The sequence below is a fragment of the Heterodontus francisci genome, chromosome 1 (genome assembly GCF_036365525.1).
Source record: "Heterodontus francisci isolate sHetFra1 chromosome 1, sHetFra1.hap1, whole genome shotgun sequence".
Lineage (NCBI taxonomy): Eukaryota > Metazoa > Chordata > Chondrichthyes > Heterodontiformes > Heterodontidae > Heterodontus > Heterodontus francisci.
In genome coordinates, this window is record NC_090371.1 from 254,456,936 (window position 1) to 254,471,960 (window position 15,025).

A 15,025-nucleotide genomic window follows, 5' to 3' on the forward strand; every position below is an offset into this window, starting at 1 on the left:
TGAGGAGACTGGGTCTGTATTCTCTGGAGTTTTGAAGAATGAGAGGTGATCTCATTGATGCATACAGAATTCTTACAGGGCTCAACAGGGTTGATGCAGGAAAGATGTTTCCCCTGGCAGAGGGTCTAGAAGCAGGGGAGACAGTCTCAGAATAAGTGCTAAGCCATTTAGGACTGAGATGAGGAATTTCTTCACTCAGAGGGTGGTGAATCTTTGGAATTCTCTACCCCAGAGGGCTGTGGAGGCTTAGTCATTGAGTATGTTCAAGACAGATCGATAGATTTCTAGATATTAAAGATATCAAGGGATATGGGGATAGTGCAGGGAAATGGCATTGAGGTAGATGAACCATGATCTAGTTGAATGGTGGAGCAGGTTCGAGGTTCCGAATGGCCTACTCCTGCTCCTATTTCCTATGTTCCTAGGGCCCATAGTGTTCCAAAATCGAATATAATTGTACGGCTTTTGTTTTAAAGCAGCTTAAGGTAAATGACAAAGACCCTGAATTTTAATTCTGATGTATACATACAACTATTACTAGCAACAACATTGACAGGTGTCGTAATATCGTCAAATTTATAACCTCAGCTTCTTACACGGCAAAACGTGAGTGGTTAGAACGAACAACTTTCTGAAACGTGAACTTAGTCCTGACCAAGTGTCCGTATAAAAACACGGAAGTAAGAAATTGAAAAAATTAGTTCAGATATGACAGAACTATCCGGACTCTTAAGACGGAAGCAGGGTAATGATCGCCTGTCGTGTGCTGTAACTGGTCAATTTTAGAGGCTGGACATTCACCCAGATTGTGCCTGGTAATGTTTATTTTTGAGCTTTAATTTGTGATTGTAAATGATAGTTTATGGTTAAAATGGGATTTGTCGCACCCTGTGAGATCATTGTTTCACAACATTGTTTTGAGGAGACTGTGGGGGGTGGGACTTCTACTTGGTCGAACCGGCTCGTGGGCCGGCCAGAGGGTGTTGCTCGCGGTTCCAGCACTCACCTGTGGCGGGGGCAGAGAGCGCGACTCAGGTGAGACAGGCGGGCAGCGGGACCACCTGCCTAAACTAACGTGTGTGCACATGTAGTATTGTAAAGGTACTGTTGAATGTAGGCCGAGCTAGGGTTAACTGACTTTTAGAAGTAATCTTTCTGATTGGTTGATGGTTCTTCATTTAGTGAAGAAAACAAAACCACTAATTCCTACCTATTAAGATATTATCGAGTGTGCAATATTCTGAAAGGATTTTTTTAAAATGTTAGAGTTAACTAAATGTACATGTGCTAACAGGAAGGCTATTCGTTTTGGAGACTGAACCTCGCAGTGTTAAAGTCCATTGAGATTTCGGATCGTTTCCGTCAGTGACCTGAATAAATTCCCGCTCCAATTCTCCGACAGTCTGACTAAATGTAGTGAATATCATTGCAGTCCACCTGGAGGGATGGTGTATGACTAAGTGAGATTCCCCAAATGAGAAAAGACGGTATTTTCCGAGAGGTTTTTTTTGAGGACTCAGCCTTGACAGGATGGGGGTCTAATTTCGGTAGATGTAAACGCAATTTTTACGGGATTTCCGCTGAAGTTACGGCGGATGATCGTGAAATCTCTCCCATTATGCGTGTGGCTATTACCGCTCCAAGGTTAAGGCTTCCACAATAGTGCCCTATAAGCCCAGGGCAATCCTTCAAATCAAAAGTGGTCTCAAGATGATCTTAACTTGAAGGAAGTATCTTAATTTATAATAAAAGCAAGAAATGCTGGCAATACTCAGCAAGTATGGCAGCATCCGTGGAGAGAGAGTCAGAGTTCAGTTCAGTGACCTTTCAGCATTACTTGTTTTTCTTCTCTCTCCACAGATGCTGCCAGACCTGCTGAGTATTTCCAGCATTTCTTGTTTTTATTTCGGATTTGCAGCATCTGCGAGTATTTTGATTTTATCTTAATTTGTAACATTGGTTTCTCCTTCCATTTTGGAGATGTACTCCTTTTGGAACTTTGCTCACACAGTGGAGCCACTCAAATCATGCAAGCTATAGAGTCAGTCTGACATTGATAGCATACTTTGGGAAAAAGAAAACAGGACAATTTGATTTAAGTTTTAATGTTACCATTTATCCATACCTTACTATACAAATGTTATCAGCCATAAATAATGTTCTTCAAGTATCCTACAATATCCTATAATTGACTGAGTTATAAACTAATCTCTCGTTATCTGGTAAAGGTGTTACTTTTCTTTTGTGTCGTAGAAATGCATTTGTTAGGTCATTAATATAGAATGTAACCAAGGGCTGATGGATCATCTGAAAAGAAAGATTGTTGGTTTGGTTGTTGACTGAAGATCAGACATAAGAAAATCTACTATCTACTTCAAAAGCTTGATATCAAGAGGGTTGCACAGTGACATGCTGACTTAACTGATACAACTGAATAGATCCTCAAACAACAACTTGCATTTATATAATGCCTTTAATGTAGGAAAACTACCCAAGATACTTCACAGGAGTGTAATCAGACAAAAATTGCTACCAAGCCAAAGGATATTAGGACAGGTGAATAAACCTGGTCAAAGGGAGAGGTTTTGTGGAGGGTCTTAAAGGGAGAGAGAGAGCGGTGCTATCTATGGAACTAGTTACTTCCTTGGCCTCTTGCGATACATGATGAACTGGATTTATAATCTCTTTTGAAGAACCCAAACACTGGATCATAAGTGGACGTTCATTTTATTGCAACATCTGTGAAGAGTTTCAGTATAGCTCTGCTGGTCAGAGTGTAGAGAAAGAAAAATCTCCTGCTTTTTGGATTTTCAACAGCCAAAATCCTCAGAGATATGAGGCCTTGATGAGGTTTATTGCATGTGTCATGCTCGGCCCCCACCTGCCAAGAATGAGGCACATTAATTTTGTCATGTACATTGATTTTAAACTGTTACTGGAGTGAAGAAAGGACTTGTTAAACAGATCAACCGTGGTTGGAAAATATATTTGCATATTAACAGACAGTGTTTGGAAGTACAAAGCAGCCATTCCCTGACACATTCAACCCACAATGGACTTTTGATCACCAGACGTTAAAGGTGGGGGAGCTTGCATTCCAGGTTGACAGCTAAGATGGCTGAATACACAAATGGACATGGTCAAACCAGCTAGTCACATGACTAACCTGCTGGGCAACCTGGGTTTTTTGAATTTGTACAAACAGTTTGAAAAGAAAGCTGTTTGCTCCTGGACTGAGAAGATCTCTCCCGTCTGTCTCACAAGCAGCTGAATCCACTGAAAACACATGAACCCCAAGAGAGAAAAGTTTCCTACAGCGAACAAGGTTTAAGAGGAATACTGGGCCCCAGCGAAAAGCAAGATCTACCTACAATCAAGGACTGTACAGTGAACTTGAAGAACCGTAACACAAACTCTTCAGATATTGCGTCAAACCTTTCCTCTTTATTTTTCATGCGTGTATCGCGTATGCATGCTAGCGTGGGGCATGGCGTGCATCCGTACGTGTTAACCGAATTAGAGTTTAAGTTTAATAAATTTCAACTTTTCTTTAAACCTAAGAAAGCCTGTTTGTGCTGGTTCCTTTGCCTTATAATTGGAAAGTGGTAAACAAGGATTCACCAAGGGGGAGCTAAATACGCGGTGTGTTTAAAATTATACCCTGTTACAGTCAGACCAGGTGAAGACTGAAAGGGAACTCTGGACCTCTTTCTCACCTGGTCGTAACACATGCCAGAGTTTATCCCTATGGCATTGGCAAGATCCTGTCAGATTGTTGAACTTTACAGGCACATTATTAGTGTAGCACAAGAGTTGCTGCCATTTTAACTGAGAGTTCTGTGTTTATGCCAAATGCCAAGTAAACAATCTTTTACAGATACATTTGAATATTTCATATTGATCTGAAAAGTCTGCATAGAATACAAACAGTGAAAACTGACATACTGCTTCTGCCTCTTTCTCCTTAAACCACCCATTTTCCCCATTATTTGCAACTCAAGACTTTTAGCACATTTTTAATTAACATAATGGGAGCAGCAAATATTTAACACTTACAAATGCATTGTTGCATAGTACAGTGTTTTGAAAGACGATATTGTCTTTGTACACAGTTATGTGTCAGTGATGTGATGGTGAATTTGCCCACGTAACAGTGGTCAATGCAATTTAATGCTTTGAGATGAAGTTGAGAGAAGCACGAAAGCTCTTCTCACAAATTTGGTTCTGCCTTTGACACCTTCTTGGTTCAGTCATATCACTTGCTCCTGTAAGTTGATTCCATGTCCCTACATGCCAGAGTAGAATCTCATTGTCCAATACCTACTTATGTGATAACATAAAGCAGAAATGCAGCCCCTTGTAATGTGAACTGGCTATTTGTGTCTGTCACATATGCCCCTGCTTGACTCTCCAATCTTTTTAAGATGGATCAAAAAAACTCCTGGTAAGAGGGCATCAGGTATGAAGAATTAAGCTGCTTTGCGAAACTCTGGAATTCCCTTCCTAAACCTTTCTCTGCCTCTCTTCTCCTTTAAGGTGCTCCTTAAAGCCTACTTCATCTGCCCCAATATCTCCTTATGTGACTCAGTGTCAAATCTTGTTTGATAATGTTTCTGTGAAGTGCCTAGGGATGTTTACTATGCTAAAGGCACTATATAAATGCAAGTTGTTGTTTATTTCACTAAGTGAGCATAAACAACAGCAGTTCTGATGAGCTAATTGAATTCAGTGAGCACAATTAATCTTTGCATAATCATAAAAAAGATGAACACTCTCTGATTCCCTAAACTGTGAGTCATCTTATTTGACTTCAACAAATTAATTACTAACCATCCTTGTGCATTTTCCTTCCGAGTCTGGCCAAAGCTTCCTGTCACAATTTTTTGCTTAAAAACCTGACTGACTGTGTCTCTGGTGTTGACGCTAGTTTACAGCCAGAAGGGAAGACCTGTTAGACCAGCCCTGCTGAGCACCCAGCACTAAGACTTCTGAATGCAATGAGCGGGTGGTGTTCACCAGTAATTGGGGCAGGCTAATATATTGCTTACAGTTCTTGAGGAACCAACATTAAAGCTTTGATTACTAGCATTTGAACCATCTTAAGTCTTTTTTTAAAATTGCATGGCTACACTTTTCTTTAAAAACCCAGCATTTTAAAGTACCTTCTTCCACCACCCCCCCCAAAAAAAAATCCTGAAATGTGACTCTGCCATATCGTATTTTTTTTCACTTTTTTCAATTTATAAATCTTGAGAATTTAAAACATCCTTATTTCACAGAGGTGTGGCAAGAAGCAGTTTTTTAATAAATATAAATTAGAACTGTGGTCTGCTTGAGCAATGGAATGCTAAGACGCCTGGAACAGTCCACAGATTACGTATGAGAGTTCCTTAAAGCAGTAGAAGGAAAATAAGCAGAAACTACAGCTATGGGGATCAAGAGAAACAGGTGGTCATAAGGGGAGAAACAAGTTAGATAGGAGATAGGTCAGGGATGCAAATGGAGAGAGGGGTTATTGTGTATGCATCTTTATTACAAAAGGTGACATGCAAGACCCCCAAAAATTGCTGAGCAAGTTATAAGTGCACTTGCAAATAACACAAATGTATGGAGCCAGATTTTGTTGTCAGTGGTGAATGAACGGCACTCACTGTTCGTTACCCTTGCCCACAGACTTCTTGTGGGATTCTGTAACGGGACTTATAGTAATTTGAGAGCAAAAACATTATCTACAGGGGATTTGGGACCTGTATGTACAGGGCAATCAATGGCATGTCCCCTCAACCAATCAGATTGCAGAATCTGGACTGAGCCACTGAACCAAGAAGTATAGGTTAGAATATTTTGTTCCAGGCTAAACATGTACAGAAAACGAAAGAAGAGAAAGAAAGCCTTGCATTTATATAGTGCCTTTCATGACCACCAAACATCTCAAAGTGCTTTACAGCCAATTAAGTACTTTTGAAGTGTAGTCGCTGTTGATGGAATTGAGAGAGGGAGAGATGAGACAGAAAGAAAAACTATAAAAGTTTTTAATTTTAAAAAAAATCTCAGCAATAATTAAAATGTGAAGGAATGACACTCCACACTTTTAAAACAATTTTCAGTCCCAGGTGAGGTTGTTTGGCAGTAATTAAGTCTTATGCCTAGAGCCGTACCAAATTCATGGTCAGATCTAACAAATTTCACAGTCACAGCATTTTAAGAATCGTGAATTTCACGTATTTAAATTGTAAATTTCACAGTGTGCAACAAACCATGAAAATGATCTATTTGAAACAAAAAAAGACAAGGGAGGTTTCTGGTTTCAAATGGCATTTATTGTAGCCTCAAAAATTGTTAAAAAATGCTGATTATAAACAGGTCACATTCTTTACTCACTGAAGTCAGTAGTGTAATGTGAGCATGGAGTAACCTGCAACTGTCCCTTTCATCATTCCCTGTCTCTGCTCTGTGAACACTTGTCTATGTTTAGACCCAGCACTCTCCACATCCACAGAGTTTGTTGGAATTGTCAGACAGCGCTGTGCTAGCCTTGCAAGGTGGGGGATTCTGCATTCCACAGAGTTTCAAAATTTCAGCACAGACAAAGTACAATCTACTTCTTTTGCAATACTTTTGTAAGCAGGAATCTCGAGCCTACAGTTCTTGTCAAAGCCAGGAATCGCATCAAACGAGTTTAAATCCACCAACAACAGGTGAATTTGTGCAGGGACAAAGATATGCACAGCTTTCAGGAATGCCACAGAAGGTTGTTGAAACCTCTGAGCCGCTTTTTCTTCACTGCTTGACTCTTCCCTGTAACAGTAATATTTTTTGAGCTTCTTTGCCATGCAAGAGAACACCTGTTGAGCACAGGCAAACAAAGAACAGTACAGCACAGGAACAGGCCATTCGGCCCACCGAGCCTGCGCTGATCTTGATGCCTGCCTAAACTAAAACTTTCTGCACTTCCGGGGACTGTATTCCCATCCTATTTATGTATTTGTCAAGATGCCTCTTAAACGTCGCTATCGTACCTGCTTCCACCACCTCCCCCGGCAGCAAGTTCCAGGCACTCACCACCCTCTGTGTAAAGAACTTGCCTTGCACATCCCCTCTAAACTTTGCCCCTCTCACCTTAAACCTATGTCCCCTGGTAACTGACTCTTCCACCCTGGGAAAAAGCTTCTGACTATCCACTCTGTCCATGCCGCTCATAACTTCGTAAACCTCTATCATGTCGCCCCTCCACCTCCGTCGTTCCAGTGAAAACAATCCAAGTTTATCCAACCTCTCCTCATAGCTTAAGCCCTCCAGACCAGGCAACATCCTAGTAAACCTCTTCTGTACCCTCTCCAAAGCCTCCACGTCCTTCTGGTAGTGTGGTGACCAGAATTGCACTCAATATTCTAAATGTGGCCTAACTAAAGTTCTGTACAGCTGCAGCATGACTTGCCAATTTTTATACTCTATGCCCCGACCGATGAAGGCAAGCATGCCGTATGCCTTCTTGACTACCTTATCCACCTGCGTTGCCACTTTCACTGACCTGTGGACCTGTACACCCAGATCTCTCTGCCTGTCAATACTCCTAAGGGTTCTGCCATTTACTGTATACTTCCCACCTGCATTAGACCTTCCAAAATGCATTACCTCACATTTGTCCGGATTAAACTCCATCTGCCATTTCTCCGCCCAAGTCTCCAACCGATCTATATCCTGCTGTATCCTCTGACAATCCTCATCACTATCCGTAACTCCACCAACCTTTGTGTCATCCGCAAACTTACTAATCAGACCAGCTACATTTTCCTCCAAATCATTTATATATACTACAAACAGCAAATGTCCCAGCACTGATCCCTGCGGAACACCACTAGTCACAGCCCTCCATTCAGAAAAGCACCCTTCCACTGCTACCCTCTATTTTCTATGATCGAGCCAGTTCTGTATCCATCTTGCCAGCTCACCTCTGATCCCGTGTGACTTCACCTTTTGTACCAGTCTGCCATGAGGGACCTTGTCAAAGGCTTTACTGAAGTCCATGTAGATAACATCCACTGCCCTTCCTTCATCAATCATCTTCGTGACTTCCTCAAAATACTCAATCAAGTTAGTGAGACACGACCTCCCCTTCACAAAACCATGCTGCCTCTTGCTAATAAGTTTGTTCGTTTCCAAATGGGAGTAAATCCTGTCCCGAAGAATCCTCTCTAATAATTTCCCTACCACTGTCGTAAGGCTCACCGGCCTATAATTTCCTGGATTATCCTTGCTACCCTTCTTAAACAAAGGAACAACATTGGCTATTCTCCAGTCCTCTGGGACCTCACCTCTAGCCAATGAGGATGCAAAGATTTCTGTCAAGGCCCCAGCAATTTCTTCCCTTGCCTTCCTCAGTATTCTGGGGTAGATCCCATCAGGCCATAGGGACTTATCTTACCTTAATACTTTGCAAGACACCCAACACCTCCTCCTTTTTGATAACGACATGACCGAGACTATCTACACTCCCTTCACACGGCTCATCATCCACCAAGTCCTTCTCTTTGGTGAATACTGATGCAAAGTACTCATTTAGTACCTCACCCATTTCCTCTGCCTCCACACATAGATTCCCTCCTCTGTACTTGAGTGGGCCAACCCTTTCTTTGGTTACCCTCTTGCTCTTTATATACGTATAAAAAGTCTTGGGATTTTCATTAATCCTATTTGCCAATGACTTTTCATGACCCCTTTTAGCCCTCCTGACTTCTTGCTTAAGTTCCTTCCTCCTGTCTTTATATTCCTCAAGGGCTTCGTCTGTTCCTAGCCTTCCAGCCCTTACGAATGCTTCCTTTTTCCTTTTGACTAGGCTCACAATATCCCGCGTTATCCAAGGTTCCTGAAACTTGTCAAACTTATCCTTCTTCCTCACAGGAACATGCTGGTCCTGGATTCTAATCAACTGACGTTTGAAAGACTCCCACATGTCAGATGTTGATTTACCCTCAAACAGCCGCCCCCAATCTAAATTCTTCAGTTCCTGCCTAATATTATTATAGTTAGCCTTCCCCCAATTTCGCACCTTCACCGGAGGACTACTCTTATCCTTATCTACAAGTACCTTAAAACTTATGGAATTATGGTTACTGTTCCCGAAATGCTCCCCTACTGAAACTTCGACCACCTGGCTGGGCTCATTCCCCAATACCAGGTCCAGTACGGCCCCATCCCTAGTTGGCAGCTCACCTCTGGCATTTAATTCAGCGTCGTGTAAGATCCTCTCTCTGGTCTAAAGGTTTACTCTGGGTATCAGTGGCACACAACAACTTGTATGTTGTTCCACTAGATGTGGTACACCTTTATACACCACTAAGCAATATTACATACTCATGATAATACCGATTGCTTAGCAGCCTGTGAGCCAGAGTCCATCTCGGTGTCAGTCTGCTGACAAATCTTCTGTGCGCGACTTCTGGATGGCCGACCACACCACCCTAACCACTGCAGCAGAGATGTTCCTGTGGGCTTTTTATATCCTTTTTGCTATGGCCCTGTTCCATATAAGGTAAAACCTGTCTTTAACTCTTTCAATTGGTCTGCAATTACCTCACTATTCTTTGGAAAATAGGCAGCTACTTCTCCAGATGGTTGCCAACTTGGGCCTCATGCAGACATTTCAAGTCCCACTGCTTCAGATAACAAAGACAGTTTAGCTCTCTTTCTATTTCTAGCACCATTATTAACCTGCAGGCTGGTACAGACAGACATTTGTTTTTTAGCTCTTAATGAGCAAGACCTGTATCTCTTCACAGATGCTAGCACTTTTTCAGTTTAATTGGTTTTGTAGACCTTGCTAATTCTGGCAAGACTCTGTCATGACCAAAATTGACCGTCCTTCCTTGCGCCTTCAGGCCCACAATACAGTTTATTAGATGTCTTCGGTCTGGGTACTTCAATGCTCCATGTTTCCACCATGAGACAGACTCCACACACATGGGAGTCCAACACAACCGGTCTACATTCATTAATGCAAAAGAAAATAAAGGAACAGTTACTTTGTTAAAAAGTGATTGTACATTAAAAGGTAAATAACGCGTTGGTTTACAGTCATCAGTGTTGTTTGTTTGACTGTGCTTCAGCCCAGAATAGTTCATCCATTACGTGACATGTGGATCTCTAATCATCTTATTCAGGGCAGCCCCTATATGCTACTACATTTATTTAATTTAGTTGTTCAGATCATGGCCTAGAGAAGAGTAGCAGTATGTCCTAGCAAAGCCCCTTGACTAGTTTTTAGTCAGTTTAATAGTGGTGCAGTGGACATCTGCATCAATGGATAAAGAGTAATCTAAGAGGTTCTCACTTGAATGTTTGTTACACATTGTGGACTACAATCCACTGGACAAGCTGTTCTAAATAATTGCTTTCTGTAGGTCTGATGTATTGATCTCTTTAACGTTAAATGTTCTTAAAGGTATTGGCACCCAGTAAATCCAGAAAAGCATCTGTCCCCGCTGTTCACAAATTCAATTATGTAATTTGAGTTGCTTATGGACCATGTGATAAAAATGATAACCTGGCTTTCTAGGTTCTTTATCCCCCCCGTCCCCCCACAACACAGTAACAGTTCATATTTAAATTTAATTTTGACGATAAAGGTAAAGACAATTACCAAACAGCACCAGTGGGTGGTGCTGGTGAACCAGTTTGCAGCCGTTGATAGATTCTTTGCAGTCTTACCTTGAAGTCGTTTTCATTGTAATTATAATCTTGCTGCTTTTTGTAAATCCATTATCTTTGCAATTATTTTGGAAATATAGAGCATGCTAAATTTGTGGGACCTATAATAATTTCAATAATGGGAAGCTTTTTTAGTGGCAGATCAGTTGATATAGGACTGTAATTTACAGTAGAACCTGCTTACAATAAATCTTGACATTGTGAAGCTTCTGTTATAGTGAGAAAAATTACAGTGACCCAGGTCACTTACAATCGAACTGAATAGAGAAAAGTTTTCCTCTTGTAACAAAATTACCATCCGCCTATTTTGAAAATATTAGTGTTGGAGCACTGCTATTGCTCACTGGGTTAATGGACTATGTGATTTCATACTGAGCCAAACATACATGAAAGTTCCCAGATTTTGCCCATTGGTAGTTGTGGAATGCTAAATTTATCTTTGATCACCCCAGGGAGGGGAAATATTGGCCAATGGTCACAGCAAGGCCCCACAAACAGACATGTGATAATGACCAGATAATTTTATTTATTTTTATTTAGTGATACAGCACTGAAACAGGCCCTTTGGCCCACCAAGTCTGTGCCAACCATCAACCACCCATTTATACTAATCCTACATTAATCCCATATTCCTACCCCATCCCCACCTTCCCTCAATTCCCCTACCACCTACCTATACTAGGGGCATTTTATAATGGCCAATTTACCTATCAACCTGCAAGTCTTTGGCTGTGGGAGGAAACCGAGCGAAAACCCACGCGGTCACAGGGAGAACTTTTTATTCTTTCATGGAATGTGGGCATCACCCACTAGATCAGCATTTGTTGCCCATCCCTAATTGCCCTTGAGATGGTGATGAGCTGCAATTTGCTTTTAGCATATTGGTTGAAGGATAAATATTTATCAGAACAAAGGGAGAATTCCCTTGCTCTTCTTTGAAAAAGTGCCATGGGATCTTTAACATCCATCTGAGAGGACAAATAGAGTCTTGGTTTAACGTCTTATTGAAAAGATGGCACCTCCAACCAGTGCAGTGCTGCACTGACATGTCAGCTTGGATTACGTGCTTGGGTCTCTGGAATGGGGGGGGGGCGGGGGGCTTAATCCATGACTCAGAAGTGAGAGTGCCACCACTGAGCCAAGGCTGAAAATGGATGAAATATTCATGGTATCACACAAGCTTGACTGCAAAGAGAAAATTCTGAGATGAAACTAAATGTATCGAATCAAATTGGAGAAGGAATTGATAAATGATGTAGCAACTATCAAAACGGTGCCTGTGAAGTCAAGACAGATGCTGAAGTAATTGAATGCTGAATGGGCCATGATTCTGGGATATAATAGCTGGAAATATTCAGCAGGTTGGGCAGAATCATGCATGGATAGAGAAACAAAGTTAATGTTTGAGATCAGTGATCTTTCATCAGAACTGGAAGAAGTTAGAAATGCAATAGATTTTAAGCAAGTACAAAGGCAGGGAAGGTCTGTGATAGAATGGAAGATAGGAGAGATTAAATGGCAAAAGGGATGATGCAAGGCAAAATGGGGTGGTAATGGGTACTAGTAAAGCAACAGCAGATGGGTCTAGGGGGGTGTAAATGGAGTTGCAGAATCATTATCAATAGCAGCTGTCAGAAAAAAATGGAAACAGTGGTTACGATCTGAAATTGTTGAACTCAGTGTTGCATCCGGAAGGCTGTAAAGTGCCTCATCAAAAGATAAGGTGCTGTTCCCCGAGCTTAAGTTGAACTTTATTGGAACAATGTAGGAGACTGAGGACAGAGGTCAGAGTGGTGAAAAATTAAAATGACTGGCGACCAGAAGCTTGTGGTCATGCTTATGGACTGAACTGAGGTGTTCCACAAACTATTACCCAATCTTGTTTTAGTCTTACCAGTATAGAGGACGTGGTATTGTCAGTATAATACATTGAAAGAGGTAAGGGTAAATCACTGCTTCACTTGGAAAGAAAGCAATTGGTCTTTGATATACAATATGGGAACAGATAGCCAATCTGAATTTTTGTTTCAACTGCCTTTTGTAGGGCAGGGTGGAACTGAACATTCCCTTGGGAGGTTAAATAAATTATTTATAGTTATTATTGAGTGGGTTGTCTATTGGAAAGAAATAACTTTTTGAACATCGTTGCTTGTTTCTTCCTTTTTTAAGTTCTTAATCGAGGCAGAAACAAATGAGGATAATTAAATAATAACTTTCATTTCTCTCAACCTCCAACTCACAGTGAACAAGCTAGAAGTAAGAATGTGAAAGAGCACCAGGGTGAGTGGATAACCATGGAGATTTTAACATCCTTTGGGTAAAGTGGTTGGACTGGGGCAACCAAAAGGAAAGTGTGAAACAGAATTTTTCAGATGTCCTCATAGAGTTTTACTGCCTATGTCATTTGGCCTATTGCTTCTGTGCTGGCTTTCTGAAAGACCTATCCACTCCATCCCATTCTCTGTCATTTCTTCACTCTTTCCTCATGCTTAAAAAAATTATTCTCCTTCAAATACTTTGTAAAAGCTGTTTTAGATTCTGCCAACACCATTATTTCTAGTAGGGAAGAAAATCTGCTGTCCTTACCTGGTCTGGCCTACATGTGACTCCAGACCCACAGCAATGTGGTTACTCTTAAAATGTTCTCTGAAATGGCCTAGCAAGCCATTCAGTTCAAGGGCAATTAGGGATGGGAAACAAATGCTGCCCTAGGCAGCGATGCCCACATCCCACAAACAAATAAAAAAAAGTAGACTATTCCATGTCTTAACAACCTTCTGTGTAAAAATAAATTCTCCTAAGCTCACACTTCATTATTTTATTGAGGATCTTAAGTGAGGCATTCAAAAGGGAATTAGACTGTTACCTGAAAAGGAAGAATGTGCAGGGTTGCAGGGAGAAGGTGGGGGAATAGCATTAGGTGAATTGCTCGTTCAGAGTGCCGGTGCAGACACAATGGGCTGAATGGCCCCCATCTGTGCTGTCGTGATTCTCTCAAGTTTACCCCCTCTAGCTATCGATTCACCAATTGGTGCTGTTACTACCAGGTGTGAAAGGTGTCTAGGGGTCTCTTACTATCTTCATTTGGTCTTATTGTAACAGGGTTTAATTTTAAACACACTGTATTTTGAGCTCCTCCTTTGTGAATCCTTGTTCACAACATTCCAATTATAAAGCAAAGAAATGAGCACAAACAGGCTTTCTTTGGTTTAAAGAAGAAAGATTGAAGTTTATTAACCCTTAAACTTAAACTCTAATATGGTTAACGCCTACGGATATACAATGCACCCACGCTAACATGCACACGTGATACACACATGCAAATAGGGACAGAAAAGAGCAGAAAAAAGATAAGTAGAACAGTTTGAGGCAATATCTTGTTACTGTTTCTCAAGCTCGCTGTAGTCCTTGATTAAAGATATGGTCTTGCGTTTCCTTGGGGCTCAGTAGTCGTCTTAAAACCTTGTTCACGTATGAAACCTTTCTTTGAGTTTCACGTGTTTTCACAAGATTCAGTTCCTTGGGAAGGAGATGGAAGCAGGCAGATAGGAGAGATGTTCTCAGTCCATGATCACACAGTGTTTTGTTCCAATTCTTTTGTTGGAAGTTCAAATTCCGTTTTTCTCGTTTAAAACTCCCCTAGTTGGCCAGCAGGTAGTCATGTTACTGACTGGTATGACCAGGTCTCTTTCTGTCTATTGGGGGTCAGGGACTGGCTCCATTTGTTTCCTTATTGTCTGGTACTGTGCAAGTGTCTTTCCAGTCAGGAACTTGCAATTTTTACATTTTAATGTTCATGTGGTTAAATAATGTGTGCCTCAGTCTTGGCAGGCGGGGAGGGGTGGGGGGGGGGTGGGTTTGCCTGACAGTGCATATTTTTTTTTTCTGATTTAGTTTATCACGACCTCTCTTGTTTTGAATACCTTTTAACTTCTGTTAACTTTTTTTGTTGTAATGAAAAGATTCCTAGTTTGTCTTCACTCATAACTGAAGCACCTCATCTTCGGGATCACCTGAGTGAATAATTTCTGCTCCATCTTCATGGCCTTGATATCCTTCCTAAGTAAAAGTGCCCAAAACTGGATGTAATATCTTACAGCGGCTTAAATATATGTAGCATTAGCATTTCCTCCTTGCTTTTATACGCGATGCCCCCTATTTATAAAACTAGAATCTCATACCTTTTTTATGGCTTTTAAATATTTGTGTATCTGATCTCCTAAGTCCATGTTCCTATATACCTTCTAAAGTTTTTCTGTTCAGTGTATATGTTCTCTTATCCTTCCAAAATGCATTGCCTCATATTACTCAGCATTGT

The 15,025-nt window shown here is 41.1% G+C and overlaps 1 protein-coding gene across 3 annotated transcripts in view; it reads left to right on the plus strand.

Annotated features, from left to right (window-relative positions):
• Positions 1-729: 729 nt before the first annotated feature.
• Positions 730-15,025, plus strand: part of inpp4b (inositol polyphosphate-4-phosphatase type II B) — a 996,728-nt gene continuing 982,432 nt past the window's right edge. For 2 of the 3 annotated variants that reach the window (XM_068043111.1, XM_068043134.1), the window contains exon 1: positions 730-815. The gene's annotated coding sequence lies outside the window, so the exon portion shown is untranslated. Of the gene's footprint in view, positions 816-1,016; positions 1,036-15,025 lie in introns of those variants that run through there. The other variant, XM_068043119.1, reaches the window with a different exon arrangement.